This window comes from Tachyglossus aculeatus, chromosome 9 (assembly GCF_015852505.1).
Source record: "Tachyglossus aculeatus isolate mTacAcu1 chromosome 9, mTacAcu1.pri, whole genome shotgun sequence".
NCBI classification, from domain to species: Eukaryota; Metazoa; Chordata; class Mammalia; order Monotremata; family Tachyglossidae; genus Tachyglossus; species Tachyglossus aculeatus.
Window position 1 is genome coordinate 10,908,611 of NC_052074.1, and position 20,619 is coordinate 10,929,229.

Sequence of the window (20,619 nt, forward strand, 5' to 3'; positions counted from 1 at the left end):
TAGTTGAGGAAACAGACACATTAACCATGCAAGCATAGCAATGATCTCTGGGGTTGCCTTACAGGTCATTATTTTTTCGGCTTGGTCATAATCAGTTTTGTTTTGTTTCGCTTTATGTAAAAAGAAATGCTAGTACAAGGATCGTAAATACTGTTCCAGGAACAGGAGACTTGGAATCTACTAGGTCCCCATTTTGGCAAAAAAACTCCTTATTTTGCTTTGAATTTGCAGAAACTATCTTACTTTGAAAATTAAACTTCTTCGATGTTACTTTTACATGGAGGCAAACAGGAAAAAGAGTAAGCAGCCTAATTACTGTGAAATTCCTGAAGCTTGTTACTTTGTGCCAACAAATGGAATGAAACTAAGGTCAGGCCTCTAGACTGTAAGCTCACTATGGGCAGGGAACAGAATCTAACAACTCTGTTGTACTCTCCCAAGCACTTAGAGCAGTGCTCTGCACACACTAAGCACTTAGTAAATATGGCTGATTAGGATCGTTAAATATTCAGTCACTGTCAGTCAAGGTCCTGCTGTAGTAATTCCTGGATTTCAAGCATCACTGTATTGCAGTCGACTCCTTACTGATGTAGTTTTGGAATTTCCTTTGAAAAGTAGAACCAAATTTTGTGTACTCACCTTATCAAAAAACCTTTAGGGGGTTCTAATTTCAATAACTGCTTTGGATGCATTCCGTAGTCGATTTTTCAGAAGCAGAGATTGAGACCAGTACCATATTTAAGCATCTCAGTTATCCAAGGAAAATTTCTTCTCCCTCCAGAAATTTGGGCTGATAATCTAAATGTGCTTTATCTCTCCCATGTCTGTTAGTCATGAACACTGTAGCAGAAGAAGCCTAGTAGATTTTATAGGTGCTTTGGGTTGACTATGGCTTGGTTTAACAAGTTTCTTTCAGGTCAAATTCTGCCGCAGCGTTAAATCCCTGAAACCAGAGGTTTATAGTGGAAACTCCAGTGCAAGCTCCCAAGAGCACTAGGCATGATGGCGATTCATGTGAAGTCAGAAATAAGTATGAAAGAATGAAACACCTAGCATCTACTCTGTAGTTGAGCATTATTGACACTTGAAAACGTGCTTTGCATTTTTCCTTCTGTACACTACATCACGTAAGATAAGATTGCAAACAAATGCCCAAACAGATGCTGAATTATTTATTAGGGAAGGCTACTGATCTGAACTGGGAGAAGGGAGGGAAAAAAGGCAAGAAATATATTACCTTGACTGATAGAATGAAAGGCCAAAAGCAACTAGGAGTGAACAATACCTCTAGAGAATTGACGCCTACAGGGAAGTCAGAAGCTGTAACTCGTTCTTAAGGTTCCTAACTTTGCGAGAGGGAGAAAAAAAACACCTGGGAAATTAGCTGTACTGTATTATTTAACATTTTATTTATAACTTTCTGTAATTTTCATTCCCAGAATTTCTTTGCTGAGATGTTCCAATACATTTAGACTCACCAGCTCTGGCTGCTGTATTAAGTCAGGAGGATTTCATCTTCGCCCTCCTCTCTCTCCTCAGTGTGACGCACTGGTTGCTTTGGATGTGATTCTTGCGTGCGTTCACCATAGTGTCACGCACCACACAAAACACTGGAAATGGTAATAGGGAGGGTTGGAGATTCCTTTATGATTCTTCCTCTAAAAGAACTCTCCCAAGATCATCTCCTATTACACTCCAGGCCACATAATTCTTTCCTCTAACTTCAAACTACTCTCGGTACCTTGATTTCATCTATTTTGCTGCTGTCCTCTTGTCCATGTCCTACTTCTGACCTGAAACTCCCTCCCACTTCATATCTGAAAGCCCACCACTCTCCCCATCTTCAAAACCCACCCAAAATCATATCTCCTCCCAGAGACCTTCCCTAAATTAATCCTCATTTCTCCTACTCACCCTCCTTCCTGCATCGCCTAGGGACTTGGATCTGTAATAATAATAATAATTATGGTATTTGGTAATGGTATGTGCCAAGCACTGTTCTAAGCACTGAGGTGAATACAAGATAGGTTGTCTCATGGTGGGCTCATAGTCTTAATCCCCATTTTACAGATAAGGTAACTGAGGCACAGAGAAATGAAGTGACTTGCCCAAGGTCACACAGCAGACAAGTGACGGAGCCGGGATTAGAACCCACGTCCTCTAACTCTCTAAGTCTTACTGTGTGCCCCTAAGCACTTGATATTCACCCCACCCTTACCCCTGCACTTGTGTTCATATCCTTATATTCTCTCATTTCCTATATCTATAATTTATTTTAAAGTATGTATCCCCCTGTCAGCTGTAAGCTCCTTATGGGCAGGAATCATGTCTCCCAACTCGATTGTATTGTATTCTCCCAAGCATTTAGTACAGTGCTCTACACACAGTAAGCACTCAAGCAGTGTGGCCTAATGGAAAGAGCGTGAGCCTGGGACAAAGAGGACCTGGGTTCTAATCCCGTCTCTACCACTTGTCTGCTGTGTGACCTTGGGCAAGCCACTTCACTTCTCTGTGCCTCAGTTACCTCATATGCAAAATGGGGATCAAGATTGTGAGCCCCCTATGGGACATGGATTGTGTTCAACCTGATTATCTTGTACCTTCCCTAGGTCTTAGTACAGTGCCTGGCGTGTAGAAAATGCTTAACACCCCCCAAAAAAACAGGCATTGAATCCCTTTTATGCAGAATAAGAAACTGAGGCACAGAGAAGTTGTCAATTTGCTCAAAACCACAAAGCAGATAAGTGGCAGGGCTGGGATTAGAACCCAGGGCCTCTGATGCCCAGGCCATGTGCTTTCCTCTAAGCTATGCCACTTTCTGTAAGTACTCAATAAATACTGTTGATTGGTAAAGAGAGGGGACCAGTCTTATCCCGGCTTCATCATTACCCACCTGGGCCTTAAGACAGCTAGACACCTTTGACTTTAAATCAACAATTTAAGAGCATCTTTAGAATGAACTCTAGCTTATTCTTAGGCTCAGTGGACAGGAGTGTTAGGGGAATTTGTTCGGAACAGATGGGCTTCCAAGGATCCTCACATGTCGTTCAATTTTCTAAGTCATGTGATTTAAAAGAAGAACCTGTAAAAGATATTTGGGGGCTGAACTTGAAGTTTGTTTTGGGGGTTGAGTCTAAAGGAAAGTGATGAGCTGATTAGATGGGGTCACTGGGAGTTTTGATTGAGTTAATGACATGTTTCCTTCAAAATTGGAATTGAATCCATTTCCCAGCATGGGGCTATGTACAAATATGGGCTAAAGAGTATTGCTTATGAGATGAGGCATTGCCGTAGACTTAGCGATTGAACAAGTTGAGTCACCTTAGTGGTCTATAGGAAAAGTAACCACTAAAAATAGTCACAGAGCTCTATGCTCTGTAAACACTTGTTAGTAAAGGAGGAAAATGATGGCATGGTATGTTTTAGAAGAGTTAAATTATGTCTAGCAAGCTGTGATGTGAGCAGCTCTGGCAATTACGTCTATTTGTATTTCCTCCTTTCTAACTTGTTGGAATATGCCCCTCTGTACTTCCTGTCCCAACCTACTGTTTCTTTATTTTTTTCTGATGTTTGATTTCTTGTCAAAAGTGGATTGATGCTGGGGGTGGGAGAAATTTTCCTTATTCATAAAACTCTGGGATCCTTTAACTGGAAAGGGCTTATGGGAGCTACATATAAAGATGTATATTTTTAGATAGTTCCTCGCAACGGTGACTAAGCCATGACTTAAGAGTGAATAACTTTATTTCTTTCCCCCCAAAGAATATTTTTCTAATTTTTCCTCTCTGCGGCAACTGATGTTGCCATGCAGATCTCTTTGTTGCTATGAGATTTTTCTGTTATTCTGTCTCACGATTGGCTGGGAACCCTGGTGTGTTGTTCTTATCCTGGTGACTCGTACTGAGCTGTTTCTATGGTGAATCTCATGATTTCATTCAACTGGCAGATTTTAGAAACGGGCCACCAGGTGGGGTTAATTCTATCCAGGTAACTAAGATATCAAAATTAGAACTAAGAATCCAAGGAAGATATTTAAACATTTGATGACCTAGGAGCTGTCCGAACCTTAGAAGATCAATCAATCAATCAATCAATCGTATTTATTGAGCGCTTACTATGTGCAGAGCACTGTACTAAGCGCTTGGGAAGTACAAATTGGCATCACATAGAGACAGTCCCTACCCAACAGTGGGCTCACAGTCTAAAAGGGGGAGACAGAGAACAGAACCAAACACACCAACAAAATAAAATAAGTAGGATAGAAATGTACAAGTAAAATAAATAAATAAATAGAGTAATAAATATGTACAACCATATATACAACATATATACATATATACATATACATATATACATATATATGTACATATATATACATACATATATATACATATATATACATATATATGCATATATATATACATATACACATATACATATATACAACGTATATACAACATATATACATATATATATATAGAAGATCAATTCAAAGCTGCTTTTTAGTAAATTAATCTGGGCTAAAAACGTGATCATCCCCAATTTTTTTCCTTCCCTTGGTATAGGATTGGCCCGACACCAACCCTATACCTAGGGTAGGGCCAATTGAGGAAAATATCCCAAGCCCCACACTCTAAATATCTGCTATTCTATGGGGTTGCCATTGGAGGGTAGGAGTGATCACTTTTTTTTCCTTATGGTATTTATAAAGTGCTTACTATGTGCCAGGCAGTGTACTAAGCACTAAGAATGAATGAATAAATGATGGCATTTGTTAAGCGCTTACTATGTGCAAAGCACTGTTCTAAGCGCTGGGGAGGATACAAGGTAATCAGGTTGTCCCATGGGGGGCTCACAGTCTTCATCCCCATTTTCCAGATGAGGGAACTGAGGCTCAGAGAAGTTAAGTGACTTGCCCAAGGTCACACAGCAGATATGCGGCGGAGCCGGGATTCAAACCCATGACCTCTGACTCCAAAGCCCGGGCTCTTTCCTCTGAGCCAAGCTGCTTCTCTAAGAACAGTATTTGGCACATAGTAGGCGCTTAACAAATACCATAATTATTACTTAGCACTGGGGTAGATACAAGCTAATAATAATAATAATAATAGTAATGATGGCATTCATTAAGCACTTACTATGTGCAAAGCACTGTTCTAAGCGCTGGGGAGGTTACAAGGTAATCAGATTATCCCACAGGGGGCTCACAGTCTTCATCCCCATTTTACAGATGAGGGAACTGAGGCCTAGAGAAGTGAAGTGACTTGCCCAAAGTCTCACAGCTGACAATTGGTGGAGCCAGGATTTGAACCCATGACCTTTGACTCCAAAGCCCGGGCTCATTTCCACTGAGCCACGCTGCTTCTCTAATCAGATTGGATGCAGTCCGTGTCCCTCATGGGGCTCACGTCTTTACAGATGAGGCAATGGAGGCACAGAGAAGTGAACTGACTTTCCCAAGGTTGCACAGCAGACAAGTGGCAGAACCGGAGTTAGAACCCGGGTCCTTCTGATTCCCAAGCCTGTGCTCTATCCACTAGGCCACACTGCTTCTCCCCGGTTCATTACTGGCATTTTAGCCTATTGCCCCTCTCCCTTCAATGCCGCAGCATGGGGTAGCAACTCTTTGGTGTCCCACTCACCAGAAAGAAGAGGACTCCCAGAGTTACTCGGCCTGAAACTGTCTGGAAGAGTTCTGGAACGTGGGGGAGGAGCAGGAAGTGAGAGAAAGAAGGGGCAGTGGAGGGAAGAAGAGGTTTAAGGGCAAAATCTGCTCGTGAATCCTCCTCCCAGGATGGATACCTGATACATACCCACTTAGTTTTTTTCCAGGCCTTGCCCCTTCCATCCCCAGAAGTGCTTCTGCCTGGGTAGATACAGTAGGAATTACTACTACTACTACTACTACTACTACTACTACTACGAATAGTTATAATTGTGGAATTTGTTAAGTGCTTACTATGTGTCAGGCACTGTACTAAATGCTGGGGTAGGTTCAAGGTAATAAGGTTGGACAAAGTCCATATTCATCCATTCAGTTGTATTTATTGAGCACTTACTGTGTGCAGAGCACTGTACTAAGCACTTAAGGCTCACAGTTTTAATCCCCATTTTACAGATGAGGTAACTGAGGCACAGGGAAGGGAAGTGACTTGCCTTAGCCCTGGCCTGGAATGCCCTCCCTCCCAACATCCGCCAAGCTAGCTCTCTTCCTCCCTTCAAGGCCCTATTGAAAGCTCACCTCCTCCAGGAGGCCTTCCCAGACTGAGCCCCCTCCTTCCTCTCCTCCTTGTCGCTCTGTCCATCCTCCCATCTCACCTCCTTCCCTTCCCCACAGCACCTGTATATATGTTTGTACATATTTATTACACTATTTATTTATTTATTTTACTTGTACATATCTATTCTATTTATTTTATTTTGTTAATATGTTTTGGTTTTGTTCTCTGTCTCCCCCTTCTAGACTGTGAGCCCACTGTTGGGTAAGGACTTTCTCTATATGTTGCCAATTTGTACTTCCCAAGTGCTTAGTACAGTGCTCTGCACACAGTAAGCGCTCAATAAATACGATTGATTGATTGATTGATTGATTGATTGATTGATTGATTAGGTCACACAGCAGACAAGTGGCGGAGCTGGGATTAGAACCCAGGTCCCTCTGACTCTCAGGCCGGTTCTGTATCCACTAGGCCACACTATTTCCCTACAGGCAGAACAGTTTGGAGGACTGACAGGAAGCTGGAAATGCTTAGTCTCCCCAAGGGCCATGAGTCTGAATTTGGTTTGCTTATTTAGCACTTCATTTCCATTCAAAGCCTGGAATCCTGAATATAAAAGGAATCATATCAAGAGAGTATGTGATGGGGTTTCTTTCAGAAGAGAGTTTGAAGCTAAAGAATCTTGGTGGGTATTAAAACTTCAAAGGACAATTTTATAACTTAGGTCAAAGCGTTGCCTTGGTAATCATTCTTTACATAAAGTGTAATGGGTATATGTGTCAACAGGCCTTCTTCTCCAGGGTAGGCTGAAAACCTGGAGTCCCTCAGGATTCAGAATTCTATTTGATACTTGATAATAATAATAATGACATTTATTAAGTGCAAAGCACTGTTCTAAGCAGTGGGGAGGATATAAGTTGATCAGGTTGTCCCATGAGGGGCTCACAGTCTTAATCCCCATTTTACAGATGAGGTAACTGAGGCACAAAGAAGTTAAGTGACTTGCCCCGAGTCACACAGCTGACAAGTGGCGGAGCAGGGATTTGAACCCATGACCTCTGACTCCCAAGCCCGTGCTCTTTCCACTGAGCCACGCTGCTTCTCATACTTCTTAGAATACTCTTCTTTACACACTCACATCCACACTTGCCATCCTACCCCACCTCCCCTCCATCGCCACCCAACCCCTCCACTATAGACCACTTAGGAATAGCTATAGATTGTGTATCTATTATCATCAACTGACTCAGTCTATTTCAGCATTCAACAAGTGACTGAAGACAGAGGAGGAAGGGGAGGAAAAGGATGAGTTTTCTTGCTTCTTATTTTGCAATCTAACTTCTTTCCAGTGAGAAAAATAAAGATGAAATAAAAATAATAATAATAACGGCATTTATTAAGCGCTTACTATGTGCAAAGCACTGTTCTAAGTGCTGGGGAGGTTACAAGGTGATCATGTTGTCCCACAAGGGGCTCACAGTCTTAATCCCCATTTTACAGATGAGGGACCTGAGACACACAGAGAAGTTAAGTGACTTGCCCAAAGTCACACAGCTGACAAGAGGCAGAGCCAGGATTTGAACCCCTGACCTCTGACTCCAAAGCCTGTGCTCTTTCCACTGAGCCACGCTGCTTCCCTTAGATGAGTGTTTTGGATTTCACAAGCTCACCTTTCCACGATGAGCTGGTGCTTCACTGGGTGGTGGCAGCAGTAAGGGATGACGATGAAAAGAAATGAAGCCACAGAAACATGGGAAACTCCTATGACAGAAATTTTGAGATGAGCTAACTCACAGGTAAGGAAGGCTAAGAAGCACGCATACAGCTAGGGTAATGCTTTATGACTAGGATGGAGATGTGTCATAGAAAACTATCTACTGGCTTGAAAGGTTGACAGTGACACATTACAATTCAGCTATTATTTTTTGAAATCCCCTAACCGTGTTTCAACCGAGTGGACTTTGCTTGTTCCTTTCTCTATTTCCTAACAGAGTCCTTAACACGGTCAGCTACAGAGCCCTCTTCGCCTAGAGATACATTCATGAATGATTGACTCATGACCCTTAGAAGTGGTTCAGATCTGTTCTCCAGTCAAATCAGAAGTCAGGAGGGACCATGGGATGATCTCCAGTTTTGGTTCAGAGATATGTGGCAGTGGTATTGTGAGGCCCAAAATTTGCAGTTTCAATTGCACAAGCTGGGGTGTAATAGGAAGCTAGAAAGGATGGGCATGTACACAATTATCAGTATTCATTCCCAGATTGGTTTTGGGGGAAACAGAAAGGAAAAACACAGCTCCTCTAACCCTACCCCCAAAGGCCACAATTCTAATCCACCTGGAATCTGTACTGTGTTGTAGTTTCCGTGGTTGAAGAATCATGAACCTTGACTAAGTGCATTTGGATTTATGATCGTACTAAATCATGGGGTTTCTTTTTTTAGTATTAATAAAGTACTAATAATTTTCTAGTGTCTGCCAAGGACCCAGAGACAGACTAGTTTTGCTATGAGTCAGGCAAACTCCCATTTGGAGTGCCACTGGGTGGGGTTTTTCAGGTGTGGAAGGTCATCAGTTTGCCAGAGAATCATGTGATATCATTTAGGGCCTGAGGAGGAGCTCAGCAAGTCACTTCTTTATTTCTCCTCCTTCAAAAAAATGCAAATACCCAAAAATTCTCCCTAGTAGCTCAGCTTTGGAGTTAACAGAATTCTATCTGGGGTGAGGCAGATCACCACAGTGCTGGACATTCTTTTAAGAAATGTGGAAGCTTCGCTCTTCCTGTGTTCATTTTTTTTATGGTATTTGTTAAGCACTTCCTACGTGCCAGGCATTCTTCTCAGTATTGAGGTAGATATCAACTTATCAGGTTGGACACAGTCAGTCCAAGTCCACAGTCTTAATCCCCATTTTACCGACGAGGTAATTGAGGCACAGAGAAGTTAAGTGACTGGCCCAAGGTCACACGGCAGTCAAGTGGCAGAGTCAGAATTAGAACACAAGTCCTTCTGTCTTCCAGGACTGTGCTCTCTATTCACTTGGCTATGCCACATCTCACTCTTGCTTCTCATTGTGTCTTATTCTTATTCCACTAACGTATCTTCACAGAGAGGAACCCCGAAGATTCTTTCTTGGCTGGGATTCAGGCTCTGAAACAGCGATGGATCTCCCTTTCTTAATACAATGATTAAAGTTGGCTGCAATCCAAAATGGCCTGTAGATGGGTGTATGACTAGTTTTCAGCCTGCACTTAAAACTAGGATCACTGCCAGCAAGAAGCGCAGCTAACATCAGTCCTTCAAGAAGGGCTCTTACACCAGAGGTTTTTTTTTTCCTGTGGGCTGGGGCTGTAGATCAGTGCCAACTTCCTTTTTTTGTAGGGACAGTTTTTGTGCCCATAACCCACAGCTGCTGCTCGGGGAAGAGATTGTGCTGTAAAGCGCACCTGCCAAAAAGGAGGTTCAGATGAGGCTAGACAGAAAGTCTGTTCAGATGTTCCCAAAGATTGGTAACTGGAAACTAAATGGAAGGAGCTACTCCATCAAGCTGTTCTGTTTTTAGATCTCCTATAGCTGTGTCTGTGTCATTTAATCGTATTTCTTTAGTGTTCTTGGGAGCATAACACTGGACTAAGCAGTGGACACACACACGCACACACACACACACGCAGTACTGTTAATGGCTATCTGCATTCATTATTCATTTCCATTACTCCTCTGGGATGAAGTGAAATGAGTCATGGAGAGAAGGTTGTAGAGGGTCACGGGGACAGATGAAGACAGATAACTGAACCATTTCAGTGTTTTTCATCAGACAACCAACTCATTGAATGCAGAAACGATGACCTCTCTGCCTGTCCACAGCTTGCTGACTTTGGAATGACAATTTATCCATTTCAATGATGAAACAACAATAAAGCTCTCCCTGGCAACACATTTAGCCAGCAGCGGGAAATGGCAATAGGCATACTACACATAAGCTTAGTGAGAGATTTCTGTGAAATGCCTGAATCGGTGAGCTGGAAGAAGTAGAACATGCTAAGGCCTTTCTCCTATTTTAATCATTTTCTTCTGCTCCGTAAAACTCCCGTCAAATGAAAAAGTGAACCTTTCCTCATGTATGTTTCATGCCTCAGTTTTCCCCTTAGAAATAAAAATGTGCCTTATGACATAGGTCTAGTATTTATTGGAGAGTTCATTTCTCTTTGTATTGGGTACTGTGCCTCAGTTTCCTCAACATAAATGGTGATTCAATGCTTAGACTGTGAGTCCTTCGTGAGACAGTGACTGTCTGAGCTGATTAACTTATATCTGGTCCTTAGAGTAGTGCCTGACATATAGTAAATGCTTAACAAATACCATTTTTTAAAAAAAAGTGTATTCTCATTCATTGTCATATTTATTGAGCGCTTACTGTGTGCAGAGCACTGTACTAAGCGCTTGGGAAGTACAAATCGGCAACATATAGAGACGGTCGCTACCCAACAACGGGTTCACAGGCTAGAAGGGGGAGACAGACAACGAGACAAAAGGAGTAGACAGGTGTCAGTACCATCAGAATAAATAGAATTATAGCTATATACACATCTCCTGACACAGAGAAATAGCTCGGAAGCTCTTTGTAGGCAAAGACTGTGTCTTCTATTTTTCTTTTTGAAATGGTATTTGTTAAGCACTTACTATGTACCAGGCACTGTACTAAGCACTGGGGTAGTTACAAGCTAATCAAATTGGACACAGCCCAGGTCCCAATTGGGGCTCACAGTCTTAATCCCCAATTTACAGTTAAGGGAACTGAGGCATAGAGTAGTTAAGTGACTTGTCAGAGTACAGTGCTCTGCACATAGTAAGCGCTCAATAAATACAATTGATTGATTGATTGATTGTCCAAAGTCACACGGCAGACTCTCCCAAGGACCTAGTTCAGTGTTCTGCATCCAGGAGATACTTGATAAATACTACTGAACGAATGAATGTAGAGTTCTCTACCGTCAGGCCTGGCCCATGGTTCTCAGAAGCTCAGGGAGGTGCTGTAGTGGTAAATTAATGGCTTTGGGCCAGCACAAATTGAACCCAGTTATGTTGAACAAATTAGGAATCCAGACTTTCAGCCTACCCTGGAGAAGAGGGCCTGTTGACACATATATCCATTACACGTTTTGTAGAGAATGATTACCAAGGCAACTCTTTGATCTAGGTTATAACATTGTCTTCTAGACTGTGAGCCTGTTGTTCGGTAGGGATTTTCTCTATCTATCGCCGAATTGTATTTTCCAAGCGCTTAGTACTGTGCTCTGCACACAGTAAGCGCTCAATAAATACGATTGAATAAATAAATGAATGTCAATTGAAGGTTTAATACCCACCAAGATTCTTCAGTTTCAAACTCTCTTCTGAAAGAAACCCCATCACATATTCTCCTGACACCATTCCTTTTATATTCAGAATTCCTGGCTTTGAACAAAAATGAGATGCTAAATGAGCAAACCTGAATTCGGACTCATGGCCCTTGGAGAACCCAAGCATTTCCTGCTTCTGGTCAGTCCTCCGAACTACTCCACCTGTAAGGAAACTGCATAGCCTAGTGGATAGTCAGAAGAACCTGGGTTCTAATCCCAGCTCTGCTACTTGTCTGCTGTGTGACCTTGGGCAAATCAGTTCACTTCTCTGTGGCTCATTTACCTCATCTGTAAAATGGGGATTAAGACTGTGAGCCCCACATGGGACAAGGACCGTGTCCAACCTGATTACCTTGTATCTACCCCAGTGTTTAGTACAATGCCTTGCACATAATAAGCATTTAACAAATACCATTAAAAAAAAAAGTAGAGCCTCATTAGGCTCACCTCAAGGGAAGGAAAATCTTACTGTTTATCTTGCTTCTCTGATGGAACTTCCTGATCTGTGGAGCTTGTTTGGCTTTTTGTTTTTAATGTCCTACTGGGTCAGATGTAAGAATGTGAACAAGGCCAATCCAGTCTGAGACCTGTGGTCTATTTAGCCCAGGATTCTCTATTTGACAGCAACCAAGGTATACTTGGAGGAGCAGTATAATTGGGGCTGGAGCTAGCATTTAGTTTGGTGTCAGGCAAACCAGCATTTTGCAATTTTGGGGTAGAGGTAATTTAAAGAGCCAATCCTCCATCCATTCCCATAGTCCTCCTTCTTAAGATTCCCCCCGCCCAGGTGAACTCTAGGACCATCTATTCTGGGATCCAACACCACCCGGGCTCGGTCGAGAAGGGGAACTGAATTACTCAAGCAGTTAGTTGAGTTCTGCAACGTTGTTCTACATTTTAGACCCCTTTGGCCCAGGTCAGAGGGAGGACTGCATAATCATCCTGTGGGAGTGGACGTGTGAGAACAGAGGGGAGGGGAAGCTGGGATGCAGTTGGTGTCCTGACTTTTCAAACTGAAACCTGGCAACCACAGGAAAGGGAATGTGCACCAGAAAATAGGTGAGGGTGAAGAGGCAAGCTTAGGTTCAGTTGTGGAGGGGGAGAAGGCACTGAGCTTTTTCTGCCTTAAGCCCCCAGGTGCTCAGTCTCCCTTATATGTATCATATTATATGCACACATTCCACACTTAGGATGTGAAGTCAATGAACCTCCTTATCTGGGCACCCATGTCTGAGGTATTAAACAAAGGCCAAACAAGATGCTGCCCCAAGTCCTGAGGTGGAAAGCAACAATTTAAGCCTGAATCCCAAGGGCAACCTCTGAGAAAGTACCCCTGAGTCTTTGCTTCCCACCCAGAGCGGAAGGGCTGGTTATATCCTGCCAAGAAAACTCCCTATGTTCCATTTAGCTATTTGGAAGAAGGAAAGTCTGAGAGTTGAGCCTGTGACTCAGTGGGACATGGGGCAGGAATATAGATTTTTGTCGGTCTTACGGTAATTTCTGTTACATATTTTCCCAGTGGTCTGTTGCTTTGATATGGCTGCTTAATAGTCCACCATGTAAAATATTTTCCAAGCATTCGAGAAGAATGCTAAACCTTTAGCACTGTGCCTATTGTTTTAGCTTTGGGAAGCATTTCTTTTGAGGCCATTACCACCACTTGAGAAAGGATTGGAATTCCAAGCCCTGGAAAGAAAAGCTCTGCTCCCCTAGAAAAGACATCCAAGAGAAAGAAAGAAAGATGTAAAAGGTTGGGAGGCAACAAAGAACTGGATTTTGTCCCTGTCTTTCAAACTCAAAATAAATATCATCATTAGCTTTAAATATTGATTCCAAGAAGATTAAAAATGATCCTCAAAGCATATGCTTTTTGCACCCAAATATCTACACTGCCATCCAAGCTCTTCTTCTTAATGTAAATTTCTCACTAACAATCCTTTTGGCTTTTCCTGAAATCCAAAGCAGATGTAGAAATCATTCATGGTTGGCCATTGCCGTCAAATCTCCAATTATCTACTGTGTAGGAAATGGGTTGTCTGAAATACACTGCAGATATTTTCTATGACAAGTCCTTGAATTTGTCTAGCATTTTCACTGTCCCAAAATGCTTTCAATAATCTCAATCTCTCCTCAGAACATTCCTATGAGGGAGGGGGAGGTAGAGGAAATACTATCCATCCCTTGAGAAATAGAGAGGCCAAGTGGAGCTAGAACTCAAGTCTTCTGACTACCAGACACCCAATTTTTCCTCTATTCCTAGCTGTTACCCCTATGTTTCTCTATGTTATATCTAGTTTAATGTTTCCCTTTCTCATATAGTAATTTATTTGGATTAAATAAAAAAGTTATGCCATCATATTCAACATATTCTCTATTACAGTATGATCTGTGTCATAGTTATTATGCACCAAAAGGAAAACACTTCAAAACTGAACACATATATATTTCAAACAATTTTAAGTTTTCTCTGCCACTGTTTAACTGAACACCTTTGACACTTAAATTGCACTGTTGATTGTCTCTGGAGATGAATGGTTTTTTTGTGCTTGAAAGAAACTGTTTTTCACATACCGTTTTTTCTTTCAAGACTAGTGATAGCTGATGTATGGTATTTAATCTTCTTTGGAATATTCATTCATTCATTCAATCGTATTTAATGAGCACTTACTGTGTGCAGAGCACTGTACTAAGTGCTTGGGAAGTACAAGTTGGCAACATATAGAGACGGTCCCTACCCAACAACGGGCTCACAGTCTATGTTCTACTCCAATATGTTCTTGGAGTAGAAAAGGTTCAATTCTTCCACCACTAGTTTAGCTGGAAATCGGTGTAAAGGCTGAAGGCTTTAGTTGACACCAGGCTCAGCTACCTAATAGGTGTCCAGAAGCAATCTGGAAATGGAAACTAATTCTCCATATTTGCTGATTGGTGAGCTTCTTTCAACACTCAAATTCATGCCCATCTTTCAGGAGACCCTATAAATATAATGCACATTTAGAAGACAATGTTCTTCACCAAGGCTCCATCTAAAGTAGGGCCAATCTGGTCAAGTAGCTGCTTAGTAAATACCCATATTAATTACCACAACTGGAAATAAACTGGAAACAGCCTGAACTTAGCCTCCGCATAAGAAGGAGTCCCTTAAAAGGTGTTGTGGGGTGATGGTGGAAGCAGTGAGGGATCTGAGGAGCCAGAATCAATTTTAATCTTCTCGGAATTAATATTTAAAGCTAATGATGGTATTTGTTTTGAGTTTGAAAGACAGGGATCTGAGGATACAGGGTGATGGGGGACTGTGCTGGACTGTCCAGTCCTGCTCCCAGCCCCTGCTGGCTCTTGGATAGCCAGCGGCCTCGCCTTTCCCATTTTACTCTGTCTCAAGGTCAGCCTGGGCTGCATTTCTGGTGTCTTCTTCAGAGGGTGGCTACTCCTATCCTCTTCCCTTAAAGCCTGCTTGCTTGCCAACATGGGCATCACCACAGCCATTCTCCCCTACTAAAAGCCAAAGTAGTGGGGAGAAAGAACAGAGGAGGTGAGGAGGATCACAATGGGCAGTGGGGACCATTGACATTCCACCTGATTTTTTTTTTAACTTTCAGCACTACTAAATTTACTCCAGTATCAGTGTACCCACTCCAGGGAGCCCTTCTCTTCTGGTGGGCTGAACTCTGGAAAGTGGCGACCAAGCGGTACAGGGGAAGGAAAGACTTGATGCTCGAGCCATCGAGGTGCCCTTCCTCTTAAACATGCCAGTAACCGCCCTCCCCTCCCCTGCTACCCAGCAAAGTGGCATCTCTTCAGATGTCCACTTACCAAAAAGGTGGTAAGTCTGATACAGTCTGGAGCCTAGCTCGCTGGGCGGGGCAGAGAAGGAACAGAATGCTTTTTGTGAGTGGAAGTCCACTCCATTCGGCCCAAACCTAGAGCATTTCTCTGGGGTACTCCAACCCTTCTGATGGCTTAAATGCCTTAGTGTTCCCGTACCCAGTCTATGCAAACTCCGGAGGAACATCCATCTGAATCACAGAACTCAGAGGTGGGAGACACAGAAAAGGGAAGTGTGTCTGGCACCATGTGGCAATTGGAAACGGGACTGGCCTGCTGAATACCCAACTTTCTGGTATAGTACTGGGCCTCTGACCACTCTAGGTAGAACTAGAAGCCAGGACAATGGTGCCAGATTTTTTTTATCTCTCACCAGAGCTTCTGTTTTCCCCATTTCCTTCCTCAGTGAGCTTTTCCCTCCTTCCCCTCTGACCCCTAACTACTTGTTCAGTTCAGCATTCCCTCTGCCTTACTGCCTCCCCGGCACCACCATGGAAGTGGATAGAGATGAGACAGGGAAAAGAAAGAAGGAAGGAGGAGCCAATTTATGGTCCCATGGTCACCCTCATCCCCTCTAGACTCTAAGTTCCTTGTGGGTAGGGAACGTGTCTACCAAATCTGTTACATTGGACTCCCCCAAGCTCTTAGTACGTGCTCTGCACATTGTAAAGCCCTCACTGACTATGACTGATTGATTTGTTCCAGTGTGACCTGGGGCTTTTTTAAGCCAGTTAAGTCATTTCATTATGCCCACTAGTTCAATCAATCCCTACAGTTAATCATTCTGAGGCTCAGAGAAGTATTTCTTTCCATTTGGTCTTGGAGACCTATCTGTGTATTCTTCCACTTTGTTAGGATATAGGGGGAAGTATTAATTGGTAAAGGAAAATAAGCTCTAGTTTGTCTTCCTCCTACTTGCTCGTTTTTAGAATGATTTACGCTTAGCTACCGTGACATGAATGAGAGACAGTATCACAAGCTCTCACATCCAGTGTCTTTTTGTGTAGCATGTGGGAGATAAGCTGGGAAGTTGATTCCAGTCCAGCTGGGAAGGGATCCGGGACATTGTTTAATGTAAGTGAATTCCACTGTAGCGTCTACCCACTTCCTTACAGAACATTTTGTGAGGCTTTTCAAGGTTAGTTGCTTCTTAATTTAAATACTGCTTTCTAGCATCTCAAAGAGCAGAGAAACTGTTGTTCTTCAGGGACTTGGCAGTTTACCGAAGGGACTTGGTATCTGTTATTGCCATCCGGTGGCGAATGCCATCTTTGCCTAGCTCTTTCTGGACTGAAAGAGACGAGGCAGAAGGGAGTGAAAGGTGGCTTGCTAACACATTAGACACTGGAGAAGGTGACGGAGAATTAGGAAATAGAATGATAGCACAGACCTTCAAGTAAAATAAATAGTAGTTCTAGCTATTTTTTACTGTGGGCAGGGAACGTATCTACCAACTCATATTGTATTCTCCCAAGTGCTTAATACAATGTACACAGTAAGTGCTCAATAACTATGACTGATTGACTGATGGGACTGACATCAACTTTTATTTACATTGATACAGAGACCATCTCTGACCTCCAGAGGGCTGAGGAGTAATAATAAGCAAGATCATGGAAGGCAAAATTTATGGCATATTTGTTAGTGATCTTTTGTACATCTTGAACTAGCAAGTACAGAGAGTTTCAATTACTTAAATTAGTTCAGTCAGGCTGCAAACTAAGAATAATAAATCGGTCTAAGAGGGGCCAATGGGAGCATTTCAGAGATTGTATGTTTCTCAGGCTCTCAATAATCACTTTTGATGGGTGTGATGAAACCTCAAAAAGCACATACACCAGGTGTGTGAACCACAGACTGCTCCCCTAACCCCTGGCCTTTTGCGGCCTTGGCCTCTGGAACCTGCCTCCTGCGTGCGATAGAGGCTGCCCATCCCCATGTCTAGAGCCCAAGAATGGAGTGGAAACTCAAAATACATGAGACCGCCTTTACCACTGTATTCTATTGCTCTTGTATTTATAATGGTCCCTGTCTCTCTTTTATGTATGTGTTTTAACATACTTAGTTTTATGGCGTTTGTTAAGCGCTTACTATGTGTCAAACACTGTTCTAAGCACTGAGATAGATATATGTGAATTAGGTTGAACAGAATCCCTGTCCAGCTTGGGACTCACAGTCAAAATTGGAGGGAGAACAGGAGAACTGAGGCACGGAGAAGTGACTTGCCCAAGGACACACAGCAAGAAATTGGCAGACCCAGGATTAGACTCCCAGGCCTGTGCTCTTTCCACTAAGAAATGCTGCTTTGTTTTGTTTTTATTTTCTCCCCTGTATCCTTAGATTGTGAGCTCCTTGGGGGTGAGAGTCTGTACCTAATTCTCATCTGTGTTAGTGTTTTTCACAAAGTAAGCACTTATTATAATACTTCTACTAATGCAAATGCTCTCTATCTTTCAGCCTGTCAGCTATGGGTCAGGACCACCTGCATCTACCTACCTACAGACATTATTTCCTTAATGTCAAAAAACCCCCCTAAACTTTAAGGGTAAATGTGTTCTTCTCTCATTAGCCCTTGAGTAGGTGATTAGCCCTTGAGATGGGCTTTCTGAATGGTTCAGAAAAATAGCCAACTAATTTGGTTCCTTTTGAATCTTCCCTGAGTTAAACTGAAGAGCTTAGATATTTGCCCATTCGCATCTTTTCAGGTGCATCATTAGTTACAACAGTTTTGGAAGGTCGTCGTGGGCAGGGAATGTGTCTGTCTATTATTATATTGTACTCTCCCAAGCACTTAGTTCAGTGCTCTGCACACAGTAAGCATTCAGTAAATACGACTGAATGAACAAATGAATGAATGAAGAGGTCAAAAGTTTAGTTTTGACATTCTGTTAAACAGGACGAACGGCCCACAGAAGCATCCTGCTGAAAATGTTTATGCTATAATTGAAAGAGATCAAAATAGTTTGAGAAAGAAGATGTAAGACAAAATGAACCTAAAGCTGGGGTTAAATAGACTTTACTCTTTCTACATTTAAGTCCTCGTGTTTATTGGAAGGAGTGGTCCCAAGTCATGGAGTTAGAAAAGCAAACCTGATGTTCTTCATCACTGTCAACCTGATCTCCAGAATTAGGAAATCATGGATAAAGGATGCAATAGCAGTAGGGAAACTAAAGAAAACTCAAGTTCAGACTACAAAGTTCCAACAAAGAAAGGAAACAGGGCTTCCTGTTGGCTGAAGTTGAAGAAAAAAAGGGCTTAGTTGAAATGGATGGAGCCACAATTTGCTTAAGAGCTGACCATCCTGCCTCAACGGTTTCCTCTCCCCTCAGGGTGGCTCTGGTTTTGAGGGCAGTATGACCCAAAGTGAGTAAGTAGATTTAACTACATCCTGTGACGTGTTCTCAAGTTATCTGGCTCTTAGGGCAATTGTAGTGAGGGTAGATGGGGGCAGAGGCATTGTTTCTCAAGAAATGACCTCTCTGTATGAGTTCTAATTCTGACTTATGTTTGTACATATTTATTACTCTATTTATTTATTTATTTATTTTACTTGTACATATCTATTCTATTTATTTTATTTTATTAGTATGTTTGGTTTTGTTCTCTGTCTCCCCCTTTTAGACTGTGAGCCCACTGTTGGGTAGGGACTGTCTCTATATGTTGCCAACTTGTACTTCCCAAGCACTTAGTACAGTGCTCTGCACACAGTAAGTGCTCAGTAAATACGATTGATGATGATGATGATGATGACTTTGAGAGATGACAGTGAACACGTTTGCTCGGTACCTCACCTTGTCACCTGAGTTGTGCTGAGCAATTAATTGGATCCCTGACCAAACTGGATATATAGAGTCATTCAGAACCCCTGAGTTAACTCCAGAATTGCCCTAGTCTCCCTAGGACCTTGTGGCCTAGAATACTGAGAAGCAGCGTGCCTCAGTGGAAAGAGCATGGGCTTTGGAGTCAGAGCTCATGGGTTCAAATCCCGACTCTGCCGATTGTCAGCTGTGTGACTTTGGGCAAGTCACTTAACTTCTCTGTGCCTCAGTTCCCTCATCTGTAAAATGGGGATTAAGACTGTGAGCCCCAAGTGGGACAACCTGATCACCTTGTATCCCCCAGCGCTTAGAACAGTGCTTTGCACATAGTAAGTGCTTAACAAATACCATCATTATTATTATTCTTAATATCCTTAGTCAGGGCTAAGACAGGACAGATTTTCTGAGGCCTTTCCAGAGTCTGTCCTTGCTATTTAGACCTCTCTCTTAATCTCTCCCCAGTCCCTGCCCAATTATCTGCACACTTCCACATGGAAAACTGTCCAAAGAAACCATAAGTGTTCTGCAAGCATGTCAAGTAAAGACCAGGAAAATAGAGCTAAATTCTGTGACCACACTGAGCCCGTGAAAGAGGGCTATTAGACTGTTCTCTCGGTTATGACAATCTGCATTGGGTCAATGATCCTCTCTCTGTGTTTAGGTTCCTTTGCCATCTAAAATTTGGCAGTTTTAGACAAGAAGGCAGATTTGGGTACTAAGCCTCACTTGCTGCCGCCACTCTGGAAGGTCTTAGACAAATCACTTAAATTCTCTGCTCCAGTGAGAAGCAACGTGGCCTAGTGGATAGAGCCCGGGACTGGGAATCAGAAGGATTTGGATTCTAATACCAGCTCTCCTACGTGTCTGCTGTGTGACTTTGGGCAAGTCACTTCACTTCTCTTCCTCTGGGGAAGCAGTGTTGCTTAGTGGAAAGAGCACGGGTTTGGGAGTCAGGGGACATGGGTTCTAATCCTACTCCGCCACTTGTCTGCTGTGTGACCTTGGGCAAGCTGCTTAACTTCTCTGTGCCTCAGTTACCTCATCTGTAAAATGGAGATTAAAACTGTAAGCCCCCTGTGGGTACCTTGTATCTACCCCAGTGCTTAGAACAGTGCTAGGCACATAGTGAATGCTTAACAAATACTATTATTATTATTATTATTCTCTATGCCTCAGTTCCCTCATCTGTAAAATAGGGATTAAGATTGTGAGTCCCATGTGTGCCAGGGACTGTGTCCAATATGATTTGCCTTTATCTAGCCCAGAGCTTAGAGTAGTGCCTGGCATAGAGTACACGCTTAACAAATACCACAATTACTATATCTCTGTTGGTAAAGTGGTATGATAATTCTTCCCTTAAC